Source organism: Simochromis diagramma, unplaced genomic scaffold (assembly GCF_900408965.1).
Source record: "Simochromis diagramma unplaced genomic scaffold, fSimDia1.1 OVJJ01000123.1, whole genome shotgun sequence".
NCBI lineage: Eukaryota > Metazoa > Chordata > Actinopteri > Cichliformes > Cichlidae > Simochromis > Simochromis diagramma.
The window spans coordinates 4,680,980-4,705,915 of record NW_024386778.1 but is presented as its reverse complement, the minus strand read 5'-3'; the positions used below and the strand labels follow the sequence as shown (position 1 = coordinate 4,705,915).

Sequence of the window (24,936 nt, the reverse complement as noted above, 5' to 3'; positions counted from 1 at the left end):
TTTGCTTTGGCAGAAACTTAAACAACTGAGTTAAATCAACACAACTTTTTCATATTCAATAAAACTGTGCATTTTGTGTTCATAAAACGCGATTGAAACATGTTTAGATGAAGTAAATTGAGCTCTTGAAATATTTTAATCCTTCGCAATTTTGTCATTTTATTTCAACACTATTCAGTAACTTTTACCCCAATACTACTTGGACACTTAAATACTACTTGAAGGTAGTTGTATAGAGTTGTTGGTCATATGTATTTTATTGATGAAAAATGTGTGCTCATATTTAATAAAATGTAATAAAATGTTGTCTCTTAATATTTTGTGATTTCTTGTCTTTATTTAGTGTTAATGGGTTGTTCAGAGTAAATAGTGATAGGAAGAAATCAAATTGCTGGCATGCTGCACCACCAATAGACTAGTGATGGGATTTCCAGTTCGGCTCACTAAAAAGAACCGACTCTTCGGGTTGTTTTGTTGCTTTAATTAATTTATTATTAACAATAATATAAAATTATGCACAAAAGGAATTACTAATGTAAAAAACAGTGGTTTTATTTATATATGTTTATATATAAATATTTACGGTGGCCCCTAGAGACAAAGCAAGTACAAACTCCAAAACACTTTTCTAGCATGAACTGAACTTCCAAAACAGAGCTACCTAGATCACTTACATTACACAATTGAAAGCAAATGTGTATTGTTTGTGTATTTATACACAAGCACTCATATATATTCAAATAATTAAAAAAAAAAAACTTTAACATTTACCTGTTATTACCACACACCAAATCCAGTTGTTGGTACTTGCTGGCTTGTGTAGCCACTAGGTAACAAAAGGTCAACACTGCGCCTAGCATCCTGGGGTCCGTTCTTCGTACCTCGCTAAGTAAGTTAGCTGGATTTGATTGTTGACGATTTCGCGTGATCTTGGATCGTTCGGTTCTCCGAAGCTCATCCGGGACTTGCTGTCATAGCAACAGATCCGCTTGGGAGCAGGCTTACTTTATGTAAACAGGATTAGATCGCGGCCACTCAGGTATGTCCGCTTCATTTATACGAAAGCAACAGCGATATTTTTCCACTGTTTTTCCATAAATAAATATTATCAATGTAACTAAAGATAATGCAGTATTTGATTCTTTTATTGATTTCATACAGATACAGTACATACAGGTCATTTTCTAAAAAAAGGGAAATGTACTATTAATCATTCTATTTCATGCATTTGATTATTGCAGATGTAATTCATATTTTAGAGTAGTAACAGTAAATTACTTCGTGTAATCAAGATGAGAGACCACGGCTATAAAAGCGAAGGTGGATTTGGGAAGTCTGTCGCAGCCATGTCCTGTCCGTATACGCGAGCCACCCATTGCGGAAGGTGCAAGATTGATAAGGAGAGTTTTCAGAATTCAGTGTATATTGCGGGATAGACAGGATCCTTTAGCTCAGCGCGACAGTGTGCTCATAGAGAGATATCGATTTTCTCGTGAGGGTATTATTTACTTAACCAACTTGTTGGATCCCTATGTTAAGAGTTCCACTCACCGTAGTCGGGCATTAACCCTTTACAGCCGATCGGAGCGGGCACGCTCTGTTTTGGGTAACTATTTTTAAATCCCGGTAGCTCTGCAACCACGTGAGCTAGCGCAATCATTTTTTTTGCATATGAAACTGGAGGAGTTGTACTTACATCTTATGCCATCAGCTTGTCCTAGGTCACAGTTTCCTTCCACATATAGCTTTGCAAAAACTGCATAAAAATCACTTGCAGCAACAAAAACATGATATTCCAGAAACACGCTTCGCCGATCCGATCAGCTGTTTGTAACACTTCCTACGTCCATCAGCGCGAACTATCACATGACCGCATGACCTGCCCGAAACCGGAAGTGACGTCATTTTGCGGAAATGTAGTTTTTTACGATCGGGGCCTTATGAGCCTATACTTGTGTTTTAAAAAGTTATGTTTGAGTTTATGACTTTCTGTGTCGTTTCTGGGATGCTTAGGACTCATATTGCACTGCTGGAAATAGTTTATTTTGATGCATATGCTGTTATTTTGCAAATTTGCACTATAATATTTATTTTCGTTTTTCCTGCAGTATATAAAAATTGGTGTATTTCAAAAATAAAACTATGAAGACACTCAAAATAAATTTCCTGTGGTGGGAAACTAGTTTGTGCAACTTTTTTGTATTTACAGTTTTGAGGGATGAGCCTCTTAAATTTCTCTAACTACAAATATATGTTAAACAAATCAAAAACGATTTTCAATTTTTTTGTAGTTTATTGCACTTTTTTGCAATTTATGTAATTACTATGCACTTAATGAATACATATTATTAAAATCTGGGCTATAATGGTTGTATTGATGTATAGCAACTTGAAATGCTCCCAAAAATGGCTCCACAGCATGTAAAAATATAATATAAGCTCTGGCGGACTTGGTTCTATGGTAGGTCTTAAAGGGTTAACAACTGCACAAACTGTGTGCATTGCCTTGCGTTTCTTTGCGAGTGGCACGTTTCTGTACGTTGTTGGAGACGCAGAGAACATTGGCAAAAGTGCTGTCTGCCGTTCCATTCGCAAAGTGTACCTGGCACTCAAGCATTTCCTGGGTGCGTTTGTGGTTTTTCCAAGCCACTTAAGACCACAGGTTGTCAAACAGGGCTTTTTTTCTATTGCAGGTACATTAAATTCGATAATGAATGTGATGCAATCATGACCTATGTCTGTAACTATAGCTCGATTGTCCGCAGGCTTCCCTAATGTGATTGGTACCATAGACTGCACACACATTGCGATCAAGGCCCCCCCAGGCCCCAATGAAGGGCATTTTGTCAATCGAAAGGGGGTTCACAGTATAAATGTGCAGGTGAGTAATACTAATATTTTAGATGGTAATATATAATGAAAAGGAGTGTGTTCACATATAATGAAATCTCTTAGATGGTGTGTGACTCTATGTGCCATATCACAAATGTGGAAGCTAAATGGCCCGGATCAGTGCATGACTCAAGGATTTTCAGAGAGTCAGGGTTATGCACATTATTTGAGCGTGGTAAGAAAAACAGACTTATTTTGATATTTCATACTTATTTTGGGCCCAACATAACAGCATTTCTCCATTACACAGGGGCCTATGATGGGATTCTCCTTGGAGACAGGGGTTATGCATGCAGGCAGTACTTCATGACACCGCTACAATGCAGCTCTAGCCAGGACAAGGGCACGCATTGAAATGACCTTTGGGCAAATAAAGGGAAGATTTCAGTGTCTGAAAAGTCTGAGGGTTGCACCTGACAGGGCATGTGACGTTATTGTTGCATGTGCCGTACTGCACAACATTGCCACCATCAGAAAGGAGAGGACTCCTGTGGTGGAGGTGATGATGACCTCCAGCCAGTGCACTTGGACCAATCTAATGGCAGAGCTGCACGGGACAGAATTGTGCAACACAATTTCGAATATTAAAAACATGACAAAACATATTTTTCATTGAAATTTATTTGAGCATCTTTTTCTGTCTCATCAAAAAAAGCCAGTCATCATTTGCCAGGAAAAAAATCATATATACTGTATCACGCAAGGTCATCAATAGTGCTCTGTATGAAAGTGTATTTTTACTTACTCTGAAGTTCCTTTTGAAGCAACTCGATTTCTAGTTGAACTTTTTGCCTCATTAGAGCTTGAAGTTCGATTTCACCTAGAAGCTTTTGTTTCTTTAGCTCAGTATACTCCATTTTTTGCTGGAGACTTCTCTTATAGAGCAAACGAATGTCACCCTGTTTCAATTGTAGAGACAACATTTAACGGTCAATACATGTCATATAGGAAGTAAAATTAATTACAAGACTGCCCACCTCTGTATCAGGCCTCTCTGCCTGCAAATCATACTGCAGTCAGAAACACATAGAAGTACACAAGTAGATAGAAATTCAGGCCAAATTATGCATGCACTTACAGGGACTTCCTCCAAACCACAGTCATCTGACAGGGTTGCTTCACTGTCCTGTGCAATGGAAACAAAATGGTGTTACAAAGGGATGTGGTACAGCCTATTGGTCTAAATAATTAAAAAAAAGATTTTATATATATATATATATATATATATATATATATATATATATATATATATATATATATATATATATCCTAACTTACTGTGCATGCTTCAGTCACCCCTTGCATGGGAACAGGTAAAAGTGATGGTGTTATGTAAAACTACACACAAAAAACCCCACAATGTCAATAAATGTCAAAGTACAAAAAGCATTTTAATTAAGGCAACAACCAAATATTTTACATTGTACAAATAGAATTATGAGCTCATTTACCAGTTATGAAGGTGCTGCTGCTACTGCACCCCGGCTGCTGGTCTAAGGAAGAGCTGCCCCCAGGGCTGCCCTCAACAGTGGGTCTGGTGGCATTCAATCCTAGAGCCAGCTCCTCTGCCAAGGTGTGACGAGGGGGTGCAGGACCACCACCTGTCTTTTTTTGCTCTGCCCTTTTCTTGGTTGCTGTTATAAACAAACAAACAGATTATTCCAGGGTCTCTTTCCAAGAGACGAAAAGCAATATAAGTGATAAATATTACCATTCTGTAGAATATTCTTATATTTCACTTTTACTTGTTTCCATGTTCTAGTGGGTCCTGTTGTGGCTCTAATGTGAAAGAGGATATAATGTGATATAATATATTATAATATGATATAATGTAATATAATATAATAAATTACTTAAGAGTTTAATTTGTCAGCAACTTTCTGCCAGCCCTCTCTCCTTGCTTTTGCAGCCTTTGCAGTGTTCCCTTGCGTTTTAATTAAACTCTGAAACTCTTGAAATCCCTCAATCAAGAGTTCTTGCTCTGCTGCCAAAAAATACTGAGCGCGCTTCTTCGACATTTTCGTTGACCAATAAAATGGTTGCCGATCAATGTTTCTGCTATCGATGCGTAGCCCCTTTTAAGCCATCCAGTGATCTCACATTACTTCATCCAGCTGTACTAATCGTCAACAATAGGTGTGTTCGGAGAACCGGAATAGCGAGCTCAAAGTTGGCGCAATGATTTGATCTTGGATGTGTCATTTGATCTTGGATGTAGTAAGCGAGGTACGAAGAAAGGACCCCTGGAGCACTTTCTGTTGTCTTTTGTATGTGTTTTGAGTTTTTATGTGCTTCTGGAGTTTTTACGTGTTTTGGAGTTTGTACGTGCTTCAGGGTTTGTACGTGCGTGTTTTGGAGTTTGTACGTGCTTTGTCTGTAGGGGCCACCGTAAATATACTTTTATTTATTCACTCCACATAAAATGTAATAAATAAATCATATAATACAAAAACCAACATTTCAATTTTTAACTATTTAAATTTTCAGCTTTTTCCTTTAAAAATTTTTAAAGTGAAACAACACAAAACGCTGCAAACCACAACACAATTAAATATAAATTAAAATATGAAAACAACAAGAACATACATATTCTCTGTCATATGGGCCTGCATGAATAAACTTTCTGAATCCTTTATCATCTGCAACTGAAAATAGTTGTGGATGATTACTATACCTTTCTAATGTGATGTTGTTGTCCCTGGCTCTCTCTCCCTCCCGCTCTGTTCCTGTGCTAGTGAGTGTAACTACCGCCCATCCCAGCGTAAAGCACAAGGCTTGCATGCTGAGTGAAGCGGAAAAAAAGTGCGAGAGAGAGGGAGAGAGAAAGAAGAAAAAAAAACAACCCACGGCTCGCGATAAGGAGCCGGCTCGCGTCGTTCACGTCAAAGATCCGGTTCTAAGAGCCATTTCGTTCGTGACCGACACATCACTACAATAGACTTTACCATGAAAAAAAACTGCAAGATCCTCTACAATTGGATCAAGTCAAGTAAGGAACAAGTCAAACTTATTGATTTTCTTATCCCTCAGAGGTCCTGACCTTGGACTGAGCTCATTGTCGTATGCCTGCTACATTACCAACAACCACTAACTGTAGTTTTTTAAATCACATCAATATGTCTTACAGCCTGCACACAGTATTGTCTAAGTGTACTGGTACATCAATAATGTATAACTACAGCTGGACATCACCCATAACATTCTGAATGTGTCTCTCTTCCTCAACTATGAAATCTACTATAACTGCAAGGAGAAGCATTTTTCTATTCTCCTTCATTCATATTGAAAAGAAATGTACTGGAATCTTTGTTACTAGGAGAGATGCTTGTGACCTGAAGAAATACTTCTACACAACTGGGTAATAAATAATGTAAACCCGTGTCTATTATGAGCTCAGCATTGTAGGTTTTGTGCTTTTTTGTAAGCAGCGACAGAAACCCCCAACTAAAGAAATGCTTAGCGGTTATACCCCACAGCTCTGCTTCAGTCTCAACAAATATTTAATTCATGCAAACATCTGTTCTCTGCTGCTGAGGGCTGCTCATTACATTAGAGACTCAACACAGTAATGTTACTTAAAAGATGAAAGCGTTTTCTTAGCCTTTTGTTAAAGGTCAGTGTTCCTTAAATCAAAGTTAAATGTGTAATTTAACAACTGTGAAAATGACTGAATGAATACTATTAAGCTTAAGTCACCTAAACTATCATATTAAGTAAAAGCTGTTAAGTAGTGAAGATGCTTTATTCACTCCAAATATGTTTAAATCGGGGTTATATGAGCAGTGACTTTTACGGAAAGGTAAACAGAGCTACTTATAAGTGCTTTATCCATCCATCCATCCATTCGCTTCCGCTTGTCCTTTTCAGGGTTGCGGGGGGTGCTGGAGCCTATCTCAGCTGTGCTTTATATTTAGTTTAATGTCCAGCATGTGGTGGCTATCCTGTGAGGACCACATATCTCCCCAAAAAACAAACAAACCTGTTGTTCATGAACTAAAACAAAGGCCTATAACTTGATGTTTTTAAACTATATTGACTATATTAATAACAAAAAAAATCAGCTGCATTAAAAAGCTTAACCACTGTGTTTGTTGGCCTCAGAACTCACCTTTGAACTGTCACTGGCTACAACAATGAGATTACGTAAAAACATCCCATTGGTACTATAAATATAAAGCCTGGAATGAACTAGACATTCAAAACTGTGTTTACCTTTATGAACTGTTATTATTATCCACTATAAATAAATGCACTGTCGTCATTTGGAACCTTGCGTGTGAGTCCTGCTTCTACATTGACAAAGACAGGATGTTTTTTATTTTAGAGATATTGGGCAAATGGAAGAAAACAGTTCAAAATATTTATTCAGTATTTGGATTAAAGGACATATCCTGGTCAAAAATGACGCCATGATTCTTCAGTGTTACATGAAGCCAGGTCAATGCCATCCAGAGTAAGCATCTGTTAAAATACCATGTTTCTAAGATTACAAAAATCTCAGTTGTATCTGAATTTAGAAGCAGAAAATTAGAGGTCAGGTCTTGAGACATTCCTGCAGCTTAACTAGTTGGTATGTGGTATCATCTGCATAGCAGTGAAAATATATGCTATACTTTCTTATGATACTGCCTAAAGGAAGCAAATATAATGTCAACAGAATTGGCACTAGCATGGAACCCTGTGAAACTCCAATCTTAAATATGATCAACCTATCTCTAATAATCAGCTATGTACCACACAGGCCTTCAAGCGGCCAGTAGTTAAATCTTTACTTAAAGGCCATCTCTTGATCCAGCGGTCTTAGCTAATTATAGGCCAATCTCCAACCTTCCTTTCATATCTAAAATTCTTAAAAATTCTTGATCATCTGCAGAGGAATGGCTTATTTCAATTCAATTCAATTCAATTTTATTTATATAGCGCCAAATCACAACAAAAGTCGCCTCAAGGCGCTTCATAGATACAGAGAAAAACCCAACAATCATATGACCCCCTATGAGCAAACACTTTGGCAACAGTGGGAAGGAAAAACTCCCTTTTAACAGGAAGAAACCTCCGACAGAACCAGGCTCAGGGAGGGGCGGCCATCTGCTGCGACTGGTTGGGGTGAGAGAAGGAAGACAGGATAAAAGACATGCTGTGGAAGAGAGACAGAGGCTAATAACAGATATGATTCAATGCAGAGAGGTCTATTAACACATAGTCAGTGAGAAAGGTGACTGGAAAGGAAAAACTCAATGCATTATGGGAATCCCCCGGCAGTCTATGTCTATTGCAGCATAACTAAGGGAGGATTCAGGGTCACCTGGTCCAGCCCTAACTATATGCTTTAGCAAAAAGGAAAGTTTTAAGCGTAATCTTAAAAGTAGAGATAGTGTCTGTTTCCCAAATCCAAACTGGAAGCTGGTTCCACAGAAGAGGGGCCTGAAAACTGAAGGCTCTCCCTCCCATTCTACTTTTAAATACTCTAGGAACAACAAGTAGGCCTGCAGAGCGAGAGCGAAGTGCTCTAATAGGGTGATATGGTACTACAAGGTCATTAAGATAAGATGGGGCCTGATTATTTAAGACCTTGTATGTGAGGAGCAGGATTTTGAATTCAATTCTGGATTTAACAGGAAGCCAATGAAGGGAAGCCAAAACAGGAGAAATATGCTCTCTCTTTCTAGTCCCTGTCAGTACTCTTGCTGCAGCATTTTGGATTAGCTGAAGGCTTTTCAGCAAGTTTTTTGGACATCCTGATAATAATGAATTGCAGTAGTCCAGCCTGGAAGTAATAAATGCATGAACTAGTTTTTCAGCGTCACTCTGAGACAGGATATTTCTAACTTTAGAGATGTTGCGCAAATGGAAGAAAGCAGTCTTACATATTTGTTTAATATGTGCATTGAAGGACATGTCCTGGTCAAAAATGACTCCAAGGTTCCTCACAGTGTTACTGGAGGCCAAGGTAATGCCATCCAGAGTGAGAATCTGGTTAGATACCATATTTCTAAGCTTTTCAGGGCCGAGTACAATAACCTCAGTTTTATCTGAATTAAGAAGCAGAAAGTTAGCAGCCATCCAGGTCTTTATGTCTTTAAGACATTCCTGCAGTTTATCTAATTGGTGTGTGTTATTTGGCTTCATAGATAGATAGAGCTGGGTGTCATCTGCATAGCAGTGAAAATTTATACTATGTCTTCTAATGATGCTGCCTAGGGGAAGCATGTATAATGTAAACAGAATTGGTCCTAGCACTGAACCCTGTGGAACTCCATAATTAACCTCAGTGTGTGAAGAGGACTCTCCATTTACATGTATCTATTAGATAGATATGATACAAACCACTTCAGCACAGTACCTGTAAAACCTACAGCATGTTCTAATCGCTCTAATAGGATATTATGGTCAACAGTATCAAATGCTGCACTAAGGTCTAGCAGGACAAGAACAGAGATGAGTCCACTGTCAGAGGCCATAAGAAGATCATTTGTAACCTTAACTAAAGCTGTTTCTGTGCTGTGATGAGCTCTGAAACCTGACTGAAACTCTTCAAATAAACCATTCCTCTGCAGATGATCTGTTATCTGTTTGACAACTACTCTTTCAAGGATTTTTGATATGAAAGGAAGGTTGGAGATTGGCCTATAATTAGCTAAGACTGCTGGGTCTAGAGATGGCTTTTTGAGTAAAGGTTTAAGTACAGCCAGCTTGAAGGCCTGTGGCACATAGCCGATTATTAGAGATAGGTTGATCATATTTAAGATCGAAGAATTAATTAATGGCAGGACTTCTTTGAGCAGTTTTGTAGGAATGGGGTCTAAAAGACACGGTGATGGTTTGGAGGAAGTAATTATTGAAGTTAACTCAGAAAGATCAAGATTTGAAGAGTTTCAGTCAGGATTCAGAGCTCAACAAAGCACAGAAACAGCTTTAGTGAAGGTTACAAATGATCTTCTTATGGGCTTTGACAGTGAACTCATCTCTGTGCTTGTCCTGCTAGACCTCAGTACAGCGTTCAGTACTGTCGACGATAATATCCTATTAGAGCGATTACAGAGCATGCTGTAGGTATTACAGGTACAGTGGTTTGTATCATATCTATCTAAAAGATTCCAATTTGTTCACATGAATGGAGAGTCCTCTTCACACACTAAGGTTAATTATGGAGTTCCACAGTTCCACTGCTATGTATATGCTACTGAACTTGAAGAAAGATAACACAAACCAATTAGTTCAACTGCAGGAATGCCTTAATGACATAAAGACCTGGATGACTTCGAATTTTGTACTTCTAAATTCAGATCAAACTGAAGGTATTGTACTCGGCCCTGAAAAGAAATATGATGTCTAACCAGATTCTTACTTTGGATGGCATTACCTTGTTTGCAGTGTAGGGACTAACGCGTTATTAAGTAACGTGTTACAGTAACTACGTTATTATTGTGGTAACGAGCACGGTAACTAGTTATTATGCCAAAATCAGGAACGCGTTAATCGTTACTGGGATTTAGATAGGGTCGTTATTCGTTACTTTGTGTGTTGCGTTCGACTTACCTCGGAAATCGGAACACGGACCTGGGAATAATGTCACACTCATGAAGTCGAAAACGGTTGTTTTGCTAGCCCTCTACAAAAACAAATTACTACTAAAAACATATGCAGCCATAGCTGGACTCAGTGAGTCGATGGTGATTTTTAGTTTTTTCTTTTCTTTTTTTTTGTAACAGTATAAACAATGAAAGGTGGTGGATTGGCCAGATGCTGGTAGATGTGTAAAAATAACTCAAATGATTAGTGGCGGCTATCGCAGAGCTTCCACAGATTCAGTAACATTAGCATGCGGTGGAGGCCAGCAGGTGGATGAGGGAAAGGTGAGGCAGGAGGAGAAAAGACGCAAGGCGGACACCGGTCAGAGTGTCAGGTGAACTTCAGGTGAGAAGTTATGACCTGCAGTCTATGTGGGTCAGATATAAACAAAGTTTACGTGTAATTTATTTCCATTGTGCTAACTTTTTACAGTTAGTGAGTCCTGAGTGATTTGCTCGCTCTATGATTCAGCACAGGAGGGAAGGGGTGAGCGAGTCCTGAGTGATTCGCTTACGCTTAAGATTCAGCACAGGAGGGAGGGGGTTAGTGAGTCCTGAGTGATTCGCTTACCCTATGATTCAGCACAGGATGGGATGGGGTGAGTAGCTCAAATGTGCTGTTAGCATGTTAGCAGAGCGATGCTACTGTGAACCAAGGAGCTATTGTCTTGATGTGAGCTTCTACTCAGGGTTTTTTCTTCCAGTTCGGAGCAGAAATTTTTTTGTTAAGATACTGGATGTTGTGTTTTTCTCCACAATTTTAATTATAAGCTAGATATATTGCTGCTAACAGCAACAGGGATGAGTCAGTGAGTCAGTTGGGCTTGTGAATCATGATTCATGAGTCAGTAAAGTGATTCTTGAGTATTGAACGATTTGTTCATGATTCGCGCATCACTACTTTCTAGTACTAGGTGATGTTTGCTGGAGCCACAGCTGTAAAAGCTGCTGGTCATGATATCGGTTTGGATATGTGGTGAGAGGGAAACATGAAGGTGAAACTAGGAGATGACCTTACTGAATCATCAGGGCTGAACAGGTGATGAAGAAACAGGTTTACCTTTTAGGTGACATGAATGAGTTGAAGGGAAGTTATGTACTGTTTCTGAGAGAAAAACAACACCAGGATCCTTTTTTGGACTGACAGCTGGTAACTGTGCAGGGGTGCGTCTAGCAAAGTTTTGCCAGGGGCCAGGTAGGGCGTTAACAGGGAAAAGGGGGGCAGGTTCAGGAGGTTAACTCGAGCAAGCACTGTTGGGGTTTTGGCTAATTACTGTTTAGAATAACAGAATAGGGAGGGTGGTGTAGGTTTAAGTTTATTAGATAGATACATACATATATATATCAACAAGAGAGTGTACATCACTGTCACAACAACGTTTGTTTTCATTCAAAGGCTTTATGGTTTTTCTTATAATACTCAAAATACCTGGACCGATTTTTTTTTGTCCCAGCCCAGCCCTGTATGCAGCTCATCTGCAGTCTGGAATTACCCACATCTTCCTACTCGGAAGGCAGAATTTCCGAGTATAATCGAAAGCACCACGACTGCAGTTTCTGTGTTGGACGTAAAAAGTGCACGTGATGCTGTGACGTAGGTAGGCTAGAATCATGGCAGCAGTTGACGATGGTCCAGGCATGGGATTTCTCTCGTGGATATATGCACATTATTTTTTCCTTTCTGTTGGTAGGTGGCACAGTGCACTTGAGGCAGGATAGTGCTAACATGTAAACAAGCTAGAAGACTGGCATCCTTGCTGGTATTGCAGTTAGGGAAGCAACACATTAATAAGAGAATTCTGAGTAAAACCAAAGTTACTTTCCCTAGTAACTAGTTACTTTGAAAGTAACAAGTAACTTGAAGTAACTGAGTTACTTTTGATAGAAGTAACTAGTAATGTTACTTCGCTCCGTTTTGCATAACTATTTTCAAATCCCGGTAGAACTGCAACCACGTAAGCTAGCGCAATTATTTTTTTTGCATATGAAACCAGAGTTGTACTTACATCTTATGCCATCAGCTTGATTTAGGTCACGGTTTCCTTCCATGTATAGCTTTGCAAAAACTGCATAAAAAGCACTTGCAGCAACAAAAACATAATATTCCAGAAACACGCTTTGCCGATCCGATCAGCTGTTTGTAACACTTCCTACGTCCATCAGCGTGAACTATCGCATGTCCGTCATGACCTGCCCGAAACCGGAAGTGATGTCATTTTGCGGAATTTTTGCGGATGTCATTTTTTTTTTACCATCAGGGCCTTATGAGCCTATACTTGTGTTTTTAAAAGTTATGTTTGACTTTATGACTTTCTGTGTCGTTTGTGGGATGCTTAGGACTCATATTGCACTGCTGGAAACAGTTTATTTTGATGCATATGCTGTTTTTTTGCAAATTTGCATTATAATATTTATTTTCGTTTTTCCTGCAGTATATAAAAATTGGTGTATTTCAAAAAAAAAAAATAAAATAAATTTCCTGTGGTCGGAAACTATTTTGTGCAACTTTTTTGTATTTACAGTTTTGAGGGATAAGCCTCTTAAATTTCTCTAATTAGAAATATATGTTAAAAAACACAAAAACGATTTTAAATTTTTTTGTAGTTTATTGCACTTTTCTGCAATTTATGTAGTTACTATGCACTTAATGCAGACATATTATTAAAATTTGGGCTATAATCACTCCCGTCCTTGCTGATCTGCACTGGTTGCCTGTGAAATTTCGTATTCAATTTAAAATTCTGTTGTTTACTTTTAAAATTACTAATAACACAGGGCCAAGTTATCTTAAGGAACTCTTAAATTCATATCTTCCTACGAGGGCCTTAAGATCTTCCTCACAGTCATTGTTGGTTCAGCCCAGATCTCGCTTGAAGTCTAGAGGTGATCGAGCGTTTGCTCTAGCTGCACCTGAGCTGTGGAACAATCTCCCGATTGGCATCCGGGCGTCTGATTCTATTCAATCTTTTAAATCACGGCTTAAAACATATTTGTTTGAACTTGCTTTTTCTACTAGTTAAATTCTCGCCTCGCTTCTAATGAGTTATTCTATTAATGTGTCTGGTTGTTTTGCATTGTCCTGCGCTGTCAATGTTTTCTATCACTGTGTTTGATGGTACAGCTTTACTCTGCTATAGCTGTGTGCTATAGTTTATTCTTATTAGTGGTTTTTACCTGTGAACATAATCTCACACTTATATGACTCTGACGTTATAGTGCTAATTATTTTATTATTTTTTTGTTGCGTTGTCTATGTTCTCTATCACTGTGTATGATGGTACAGTTCTACTTTGCTATAGCTGTGTGCTATAGATTATTCCTATTAGTGGTTTTTACCTGTGAACATAATCCCACACTTATATGACTCCGATGTTTTAGTGTAAATCATTTTATTGTTTTATTGTTTTATGTAAAGCACTTTGGCATGCCCCTGGCTTTTAATGTGCTCTATAAATAAAGATTGTTGTTGTTGTTGTTGTTGTATAATGGTTGTATTGATGTATATCAACTTGAAATCCCAAAAATGACACTACAGCATGTAAAAATATAATATAAGCTCTGGCGGACTTGGTTCTATGGTAGATCTTAAAGGGTTAAAGGTAACGTACCCAACACTGCTTATTTGTGATCACACAAACCTGGCTTTATTGATGCATACAGGACTCGGCTGTTGAGCTAAAGGCTACATGTCTTATAATAATAATAATGGATTGGATTTATATAGCGCTTTTCAAGGCACCCAAAGCGCTTTACAATGCCACTATTCATTCACTCTCACATTCACACACTGGTGGAGGCAGCTACAGTTGTAGCCACAGCTGCCCTGGGGCAGACTGACAGAGGCGAGGCTGCCATATCGCGCCATCGGCCCCTCTGGCCAACACCAGTAGGCAGTAGGGTAAAGTGTCTTGCCCAAGGACACAACGACCAGGACAGAGAGCCCAGGGATCAAACCGGCAACCTTCCAGTTACAGATGCGCTTCCCAACCCCCTGAGCCACGGTCGCCCCCTTAGCGCTATGACAGAACCATAAACTCTGGCAAGAGCACAGGAGTGGGGTGTGTGTACATCAACGACAAAAGAGGTATGAAAGTAAGGTACAGCGGCTGCTAAAGGAGAGGAACACCACCTTCAGGTCTGGTAACAAGGCCCTCTACAGTATGGCAGAAACCAAACTGAAGAGTGGCATCATGAAGGCTAAGAGGGACTAAAGGAAAAGATGATTGAGGAGCATTTAGACAGTAACAACAGCAGGCGGGTTTGGCAAGGAATCTAACACATTACCCATTATAAGACCAGTCATTTTTCTGCTGCAGGTGATGCCTCAAAGGCAGAGGAGCCGAACCACTTTTTGCTCCTTTGGAAGTGGAGCTACCTGAGGCAGGTGCTCCACACATAGTTTCAGTTCACAATAACTCCTATGATTAGGGTGGAAGAACATAAGGATGACACACTTCATCCCTCCCACCTTTAACCCTTTAGAGCCGATCGGAGCAGGAACGCTCTGTTTTGCGTAACTATTTTTAAATCCCAGTAGCACTGCAACCACGTAAGCTAGCACAAAAAATTTTTTTGCATATGAAACCGGAGGAGTTGTATTTACATCTTATGCCATCAGCTTGTCCTAGGTCACGGTTTCCTTCCACATAAAGCTTTGCAAAAACTGCATAAAAAGCGCTTGCAGGAACAAAAACATAATATTCCAGAAACACGCTTTACCGATCCGATCAGCTGTTCGTAACACTTCCTACGTTGGAATAGACGTCAGCGCGAACTTTTGCATTTCCGCCATTACCTGCCCGAAACCGGAAGTGACGTCATTTTCGCGGAAATGTAGTCTTTTTTACCATCAGGGCCTCAGGGCCTATACTGCTCTTTTTAAAAGTTATCTTTGATTTTATGACTTTCTGTGTCGTTTCTGGGATGCTTAGGACTCATATTGCACTTCTGGAAATAGTTTATTTTGATGCATATGCTGCTTTTTTGCAAATTTGCAGTATAATATTTATTTTCGTTTTTCCTGCAGTATATAAAAATTGGTGTATTTCAAAAATAAAACTATGAAGACACTCAAAATAAATTTCCTGTGGTGGGAAACTATTTTGTGCAACTTTTTTGTATTTACAGTTTTGAGGGATAAGCCTCTTAAATTTCTCTAACTAGAAATATATGTTAAAAAATCAAAAACGATTTTCAAATTTTTTGTAGTTTATTGCACTTTTTTGCAATTTATGTAATTACTATGCACTTAATGAATACATATTATTAAAATCTGGGCTATAATGGTTGTATTGATGTATAGCAACTTGAAATGCTCCCAAAAATGGCTCCACAGCATGTAAAAATATAATATAAGCTCTGGCGGACTTGGTTCTATGGTAGGTCTTAAAGGGTTAATGCACTCCAATTTGCTTACAGGAAAAGTTCTGAGGACCCTGCTACTGCTGCTCTCCATGCTACTCTGTCCTGCCTGGAGCGCAGGGGGAACTGTGCACACCTCGTCTTTATTGACTTTAGCTCTGCCTTTATATATATATATCCCATATTCCACCACTCTATAGATTAAGGGCATACACAAGTCTGGGGGGGCTGTTGGCACCCTGGCAACACAGAACACCTGCCCAACCTAAATGAGAGGGCATTCCCAGTGAAAATGTCCCAGCAGCCCGCACCGCCAATACTCTTGCTCTGACGTCTCCACAACCCCCGTGAGCTTGGTACATTGTCCGTTGCTGCCGGGTAACTGGCGAGAGAGAGCATAGAGGAAAGGCTTTTTGGCGGGTGGCCAGCAGTCCTGGAAGGGGCGAGATCAGCTGGTCCTGGCCCAGAGGAGAAAGGTTTGTGACGCTGGCGTGGGGCCTGGAAACCTTTCTCCTCTGTGCCAGAACCAGCTGACCTCACCCCTCCCATGGTAGGAATCATAAGGTGGGGATTGGACTTCTGTTTTCTGGGAGTTCACATCACGGAGGACCTGCCCTTGGGTGTGAACACAGCAGAGCTGGCAAAGAAGGCTGAGCAGAGACTTTTTTTCCTGTGGGTCCTCAGGAAAAATATCATCACTCAAAAGCTGCTGGTGTCCTTCTACTGATGTTCTATGGAGAGCATCTTATTCTACTGCACTACTCTCACTGTCTCAGGAAAGCAGGAAATATAATAAAAGACTCCGCACACCACACTCATAACCTGTTCCAACTGCTGCCATCAGGCAAAAGATATAGGAGCATTGAAACAAAGACAAATAGACTAAATACCAGTTTAAACCCTGTAGCTGTCAGGGCATTGAATTACATGTCTTCACCTGGGGCAAAGTATAGAAATGAGGTGCCCCATCAAATAGCCCCATAAGACTGTGTCACAAACAAACAAAAAACTAATTAAAAATCAGCAAAAAAAACAAAACAAAAACATATTTAAAAATCCCCACAAAGACATAATAATTGAATGTCCTCAAATACACCAAAGACTAAATCAGTTAAATGCTGATTATCAAACAGTGTTTAAATATTCTCTCTTCTATGTCACTGTTAGCTAATGATTTGATCATTTATCACACCTTAGAGAATGATTACAATAGGATTAATGTTAATTTCAAATACTCAAAACGTCCGAGTCATACTCATTCAAAAAAACCTGAATCCAGAGCAAGGAGGAGGAGTGGCAGGAATTTTTCATTGTAGCTTATCAGTAAATTTACATTTTCAAATGTAATTTTAAGTTTTTATATTTTAACAGATGATATATTTTAAGAATTGAATTACATTTTATTTATATAGAGGTTTTGCAGACAAATGACCGCCACACGTGACATTAACTTGCCAATCATTTTGAATTTGTAATAATCCTGACACATCAAGTGAAAAACCTGCTACACATTATGTAGATGAGACAAACTATTCGATTTCACAGAGAGCAGGGTGTACTGATTCTGGGCTGGGGAACACAGTGTTTATCACAGCCAAAGAGATTAAAAGCAGGGCTTCTATTTAGTATATTTAAAAGAAATGACAGGACAATGTGACACTATCATCATCCATGGATAAAGTCAATTAGCCATAACAAAACAAACAGTTGACAAAACTAACTTCATCACATAAGATAAAGACAACATGTAGGTGTACCATTTGATTCATATTTATTACAATTCTGATTCACACATTTTTCTGCTTTAATTAATTAGGTAATGCTCACCCAAGTTTTACTTTCTGAAGAAATAGAAACAAATCCCCTCACTTTCTCAAGGAAATTTTCTTTTTGTTTACAAAATTGTGTGTATAAAAGTTTAATATTACCAGATTTTGAAAGAAATCATGTGTGGCTAAGTAAGAAGGGATAATTAATGTCACTGATTAGGCTAAGTGACACATTCTACAAAGAAATTACCAGTAAGTGAGTTGTAGCAGTCTGAAACAGTGTTTTCGAACTCATAATTAGGTGAAATTATTTTATGTGTACCGCTGCCTGCAAGGAGTTTTTGTAACTTTAATAAATTATGAAGACAATTAATTTGCTGCTGTAAGCTGTTTTTATACGTACTTTATTATGTATAGTACACAGTCTTCTATGTTTCGTCATCAAATAGTGGCTTTTATGCAATACATAAAAATTCCCCTCTCACCCTTGCTGGTGGTCTTTATCCTTCAAGCTCAGATCCTCTACCAGAGGCCTGGGAGCTTGAGGGTCCTGAGCAGTATCTTACTTGTTCCTAGCACTGTGCTCTTCTTGGATGTTGTTCCTGGGATCTGCTGGAGCCACTCGCCTAGCATGGGACTCACTGCACTTAGTGCTCTGATTACCACTGGGAACACCTTCATCCTCCACATCTTCTCGAGCTCTTCTCTGAGCCCTTGGTACTTCTGCGGCTCCTTGTGTTCCTTCTTCCTGATGTTGCTATCATTCAGTATCGCTCAGTATCATTATAACTGTCTTTCTCTGCTTGTCCACCACAATTATGTCCCATTGGTTAGACATCATCATTTTGTCCATCTGTATCTGGAAGTCCCACAGGATCTTAGCTTGGCCATTCAAGGTGGCCATGTCATTAGTTTTTCTTCTTTTATACCCTTTCTTGCCAGCCACGCTGTGGAGTACTTGGACGCGTGTGATGGAGCATTGTCCTGCATGAAAATCATGTTTTTCTTGAAGGATGCAGACTTCTTCCTGTACCACTGCTTGAAGAAGGTGTCTTCCAGAAACTGGCAGTAGGACTGGGAGTTGAGCTTGACTCCATCCTCAACCCAAAAAAGCCCCACAAGCTCATCTTTGATGATACCAGCCCAAACCAGTACTCCACCTCCACCTTGCTGGCGTCTGAGTCGGACTGGAGCTCTCTGCCCTTTACCAATCCAGCCACGGGCCCATCCATCTGGCCCATCAAGACTCACTCTCATTTCATCAGTCCATAAAACCTTAGAAAAACCAGTCTTGAGATATTTCTTGGCCCAGTCTTGACGTTTCAGCTTGTGTGTCTTGTTCAGTGGTGGTCGTCTTTCAGCCTTTCTTACCTTGGCCATGTCTCTGAGTATTGCACACCTTGTGCTTTTGGGCACTCCAGTGATGTTACAGCTCTGAAATATGGCCAAACTGGTGGCAAGTGGCATCTTGGCAGCTGCACACTTGACTTTTCTCAGTTCATGGGCAGTTATTTTGCGCCTTGGTTTTTCCACACGCTTCTTGCGACCCTGTTGACTATTTTGAATGAAACGCTTGATTGTTCGATGATCACGCTTCAGAAGCTTTGCAATTTTGAGACTGCTGCATCCCTCTGCAAGATATCTCACTATTTTTGACTTTTCTGAGCCTGTCAAGTCCTTCTTTTGACCCATTTTGCCAAAGGAAAGGACGTTGCCTAATAATTATGCACATCTGATATAGGGTGTTGATGTCATTAGACCACACCCCTTCTCATTACAGAGTTGCACATCACCTAATATGCTTAATTGGTAGTAGGCTTTCGAGCCTATACAGCTTGGAGTAAGACAACATGCATGGAGAGGATGATGTGGACAAAATACTCATTTGCCTAATAATTCTGCACTCCCTGTATGACGGCTTCTTGGTTATGGCGCTCCATGTATGCCCTGCCTGCTAGCATCTTGCACCCTGCTGTTATGTGCTGGATTGTCTCAGGGGCATCTTGCCTGGTGTGACAAACCCCAGCCTTGGTGGATCTTATACTCTCTGTCTATGTATATAAATGTGAGCCATGTTAGAGAAAAGGAAAGTGGTCAAATGCCTTCCTTAGTCAGGAAGCTAACTGCCTTCTCCAACTTCAAGCTTGCACCCTCCTGTGGAGTTTCTTGCAAAATGTTACAAGACAGTAGAGCACTAATAGGATTAGTGAATGCCATGCTATCATTAAAGCTACTTTTGGCTGCTCCTTGGTCACAAGCAGTTGCCACAATTGGTAGCTCTGCATGTTTGATTTGACAGAGTATAACACAGAATATTGTTCCAGTTGGTTTAGTTCCCAAACTTTGTTTTACATTACATATAATGGACAAATATATCCCACTATAAAAGCTGTCAGTCAAGAATAACATAGCGCAGTGGCCAAAATTGCTTGGTTGTACCTTGCTGAACAGAGGTACCTGAAGTAACTTTCATAGTCTCAATATGCCAGGGAAATAAAGAAAAAACATCCAAATCTATTTACTTAGACTGGTCTGTAATGTGTGTGCAAAATTTTAGGCAGTGTATTTGCTTTGTGGGGAGAAAAAGCAGAACAGTGTGAAATCTTCTAAGCAGACTCTTCTCCTGAAAATATGATTAATGAGCTGACACCCATCAACCTTCACACCCCTCACTGCTTTAATCCAAGGCCACTGAATGTGCTTTGTGGAAAATAAAAAAGTTACAAAAATACAATGTCTAAGTCTAAGAAATGGTGGCACTTCACAGTGTGAATCTGAATAGAAATGCTAATACCCTCTGAGCCAAATATGCTACAGTGACACAATTACAAAGCTAAGAACATGCATACAGAAATACAGTAAATAAAGCTGTTTGATTGCTTTTATTTCGGTTTAATTTTCTTTTGGTGAAATATCTAAAATACTCTATATTGCCAAAAGCATTTGTTCATCTGCCATCACACACATATGAACTTAAATGACATCCCCTTCTTAATCTGTAGGTGTCACAGTTTGCAAGGGCAGACCATGTGGAGATGAGAGGTGAGGACCCATGTGCAAACAAATAGAGGAACAGGCGAAGGTTGAAACTGAAAGCGAGCCTTTTACTGGTGGCTGCATGAAAACACTACAAAACAACTAGCAAAGGAGAAATGAAGAAAACACTAACAAAACCCTAAACTAGGAGACGCTAAACATGACACCTGAAACATAGAGGGTGGTGAGATCAGCAAAGGACTGAACTGCCAGCCATGCAAGATCTCTACAGACAGAGCTGCATGAGGAAAACGCAGTAGATCCTCTCTGATCCCAGCCACCCCAGCCACAGACTCCTCACACTCCTGTTATCGGGGAAGCAGGTCAGGAGCATTCAGACCTGCACTAGCAGACACAGAGACAGTTTCAAGCCATCAGGTTTTTGAACTGTTGACAATCTTTACACACCATTACACACTCCCTACAATTACAGGACTCTACAAACTGACACTTCAACAAATGCCACTTAAATGCTCATTCCACAAGTTTTGCACAACCTGTCAATACCAACTTGTCTTAAATTCTCTAAGAATTTAATACTATTTGATTTTTAAAAAAAATTATTATTATTATTATTATTACTGCTATTTTCTGTTATTTTCTTCTTAATATAACTGCACACTTTCTATATGCTCACGTAAAGCTGAGGAGCACGAGCCAAAGAATTTCATTATGGTTAAATGTGGCTACACTGTTTGTCTGTACATGACAATAAAACTAGTAAATGTAATAAAACATATTTTTCTTGTTTTTTAAATGTATCTGTCTGTACATATGCATATTTAGATTGTTAAAATACATTCACAAATGCATCATAATTTCACAAATATTTGTCTGTTATTTGAAAGATTGAACTGTTAAATTCATGTAATGCTATGGAAAAATATATAACATGATTCGTATAAACTTTTTTGACTTTTTTTATTATTATTATTATTATTTAGGGCGATCGTGGCTCAAGAGTTGGCAGTTCACCTTGTAATCAGAAGGTTGCCGGTTCGAGCCCTGGCTCGGACTCTCTCGGTCGTTGTGTCATTGGGAAAGACACTTCACCTACCACCTACTGGTTATGGCCAGAGGAGAATTATAAAGTGGAATTGTAAAGCGCTATATGAATGCAATCCATTATTATTTAAACCAACTGTTAACTTTATATTTCTGTACATTTAAGTATTATTATTCATATTGCCGCATTCATTGACCTTGTTTAAAGGTAATTTCATTGTTTAATCACATTAAATTGTTTCTAATTTAATGTTTAAAAGCACCTGAAAAAGGCAAAATCCCATGTAAAATTAGGGCGACAAACTGTATTGTCATTACTGAAAATAACTGTATTTTCATGGGAAAAATATTTTCTGGTATTATTTTGGCGCCCCAGCTGCCGGAATATTACTGCTTTTTTAGGATTTTTTTTTTTTTTTATGGAGTGGGTAGGCCAGAAGTGAGCCTCTATGAAACTGGACAGCTTTCTAGCCTTGTTCAAGTCCACTCTTACTTTCACATTTTTTCGGTCACTAGCGCCAAATTTAAATTTTGGACCCAGAAATGTTGCTCCATTTTTTTTGCATATTTTTAATTCTCGAGGAGCTAGAAAAACTTTATCGTCGTCGCCGGCATGTTTTGTACCTTAGGCTCATCAGAGACAATCATATCCACGTAAAATCATTTTCTTTAATCAACATGCATTTAGGAATTACTTAGCTAGTTTCATGGATAATTTCAGTGACTGAATTCAGTGACCGGTTATTCATACACATTTACTGTATTATATCAAATATGTAAACTAGATCTCTTTGAAACTTATAGAAAAACATTTTCTATTGCTATTTATTTTCTATTATTCATTTAGTCCTCTAACTTATTTGTGTGCATAGATGGGCTGTAAAAATGTCACAAAGCTAAAAACAGGGTTCACAAAGCAGCTTAGTTACACAGATGAAGTGTATAAAATTTAAGTCATCCCACAGTGTATTAGTATATATAGTATATAGTATATATAGTGTATTAGTATATATAGTCCCCAGACTACCCTTTTCCCCAGAAAGGGTAGTCTGGGGAAAAGGAGGATCGTATTTCTCAGCCGCGGTTGTCGGAGCCTGTGTACTTGAAAGCGCAGCAATAGCGGACGAGCATGGCTAAAAAACTTATTACTTTTTCTGGGTCACAAAATAAACCTTTAAGATATTTTCAGGCGAGAATGTAGCTGTGTAAAGTTCAAATATCTGCTCGATTTATCAAGACATCACATATTTGCAAAAATGCTCCGACGTTTTTGGAGACGTAATTTTTTTCATGCTTTGTGGCAGCTTTTGAACATCTGTGGCATCTATATCTAATGTCAAATCTAGACTTTATTTAACAACATAAGCAAACTATATGTTACAATGATTGCACAGCCATTAAGGATCAAATCAGTTTCAGTTTTTTCAGTTTTTTCTCCCTCTGCTTGCTTCTTACTGTCTTTGAGGCTCGGGACCAGCACTCCTGCTGTTGGACAGAAAGACATCAACTCAGTAGTAAGTATTTTGGTTTTCCAATACATTAGCAATTTTCAGTGACATTTACATCAATCAGGCTGAACTTTAATCATACTTTAGATCAGCCTGTTTTACTTATTGTTTTATTTGTGCTTTGGTTTGGGGAAGTTGTTTCTTTACTGATCTTTTCCTGTCTTCTGTTATTAGACTTGAGATATGACTGCACTATGCTGTTGCTGGTGACTCCAGTTAATTATACAAGACATGCTGTGTAAGTAAAGAAACAACAACAGATTGGTCTGCATTTCTTGAAAGATCACATCCCCCCAAACTTAGTTTAGAGGGTTTACACTGTATATAGAGAAGTCTGCAAGTTTTCTAACAGCAAAATTTGTTTTGTGCCTAAATCATTTTGCACATCATTAGGATGAAAGTTATTGGCCATGTTTGCATAGCCCTTTTTAAAATGATGCTTTCATGACATTATTGTATGTTGGGTGGTGGTCAGGGCAATCCAGACTGACAATTGGGACATTGAATGTCACCTCTCCGGTGGGGAGGGGGCCTGCGATTGTCTAAATTGGAGTCTGTTCTATACCAAATGCAGAAAAAATGTTTTAAGAAAGCAATTAAGTTCATGTTCCAAAAAATATGATTGTTTGCTTGCAGGACAACAGGAGAGATGAGTCCTCCGTCACAGATGGTGTGGTCAGTGAAGATGGTCGCCTGCAGGTTCAAGCTCATTCCATCTCCAACCCACATCCACTGCCACTGTACTGAAGGGAAGTTAAAGACTTTCTTCTGCACCTACATTTGGATCACCTCGATCCATGACAGTCATTCAGGCAGTAATGCCTGGACTGGAAACAAGCCATCCTTAAAATAATACAACATTCCAGCTCCTGTGTTGGAATGGAAAACAAATGTGTTGTTTAAATCAGAGACTGCATTTGTGACAGAACAATAAATATATTTTATTTTGATCATATAAATAATGTAAGTACAAAACAAACTTGAGGTAGGCCTAAACTTATTTTCAGAATAATTACATCTGAGACTTTGTTTCATTGTAAGATTATAACAGTGATGGCAATATAATTGTTTGTTGTTCAAGAGAACAGTGTCCAGTATGTTGGCTGTTATACTTTTTTGCATTTGAAAATAAAAGTTGGGCTGATTTTAACATCATTACAAAAAGTGTTGTTAATTATTTTTAATCATATTCAGGTTACCACAAATTGTTTTTTCATTCAGTTGAACTTGAAATGTTTGTCAGTAGGTAAACAATTAGTATTGTACAGTCAGAAATATCAAGTTATTCTTGATACTGCAGACTTGCAATGAATAAGTTGTCCTAACAGTCATCTTAAGTAAGCTTTACTTAGTGTTTTTGAGGCAACGAGTTTCCTTAGTTTTTATGAGTTCTAGGAACTAATGAGGTTGTACAGTGTACTCAAAATGAATAAGTTGCCCTAACTTGGTCATCTTAAGTAAACTTGATCCAATTTTTTGAGTTCTGTGAACAAATGAGCTTGTACAGAGTACTCAAAATAAATAACAGGGTTCGTACGGGTGCTTGAAATCCCTGAAAATGCTTGAATTTTAATGTTGTCTTTTCAAGGTTTGAAAAGTGCTTGAATTTCAGATGTGGTGCTTAAAAGTGCTTGAAAGTGTAACTGTATTTCATTCACCACAAATAACTATCTGGTTGAATAGTTTTCTTATCAGATAGAGAAATAAAATGAGTCGCAAAATGTAAAAGCAAAATTTCGCTGTCTGGGCTGCCTTGCGCCTCCGTCTGTTTCAACGTGTGACCCCCCCCCCAAA

At 38.8% G+C, this 24,936-nt stretch overlaps 1 long non-coding RNA gene across 1 annotated transcript; it reads left to right on the top strand.

Annotated features, from left to right (window-relative positions):
• Nucleotides 1-238: 238 nt before the first annotated feature.
• Nucleotides 239-23,421, top strand: LOC120722576. Its single transcript, XR_005693524.1, has 4 exons — nt 239-251; nt 6,353-6,354; nt 11,918-11,926; nt 23,317-23,421. It is a non-coding gene; the product is annotated as an uncharacterized LOC120722576 (long non-coding RNA).
• Nucleotides 23,422-24,936: the final 1,515 nt, after the last annotated feature.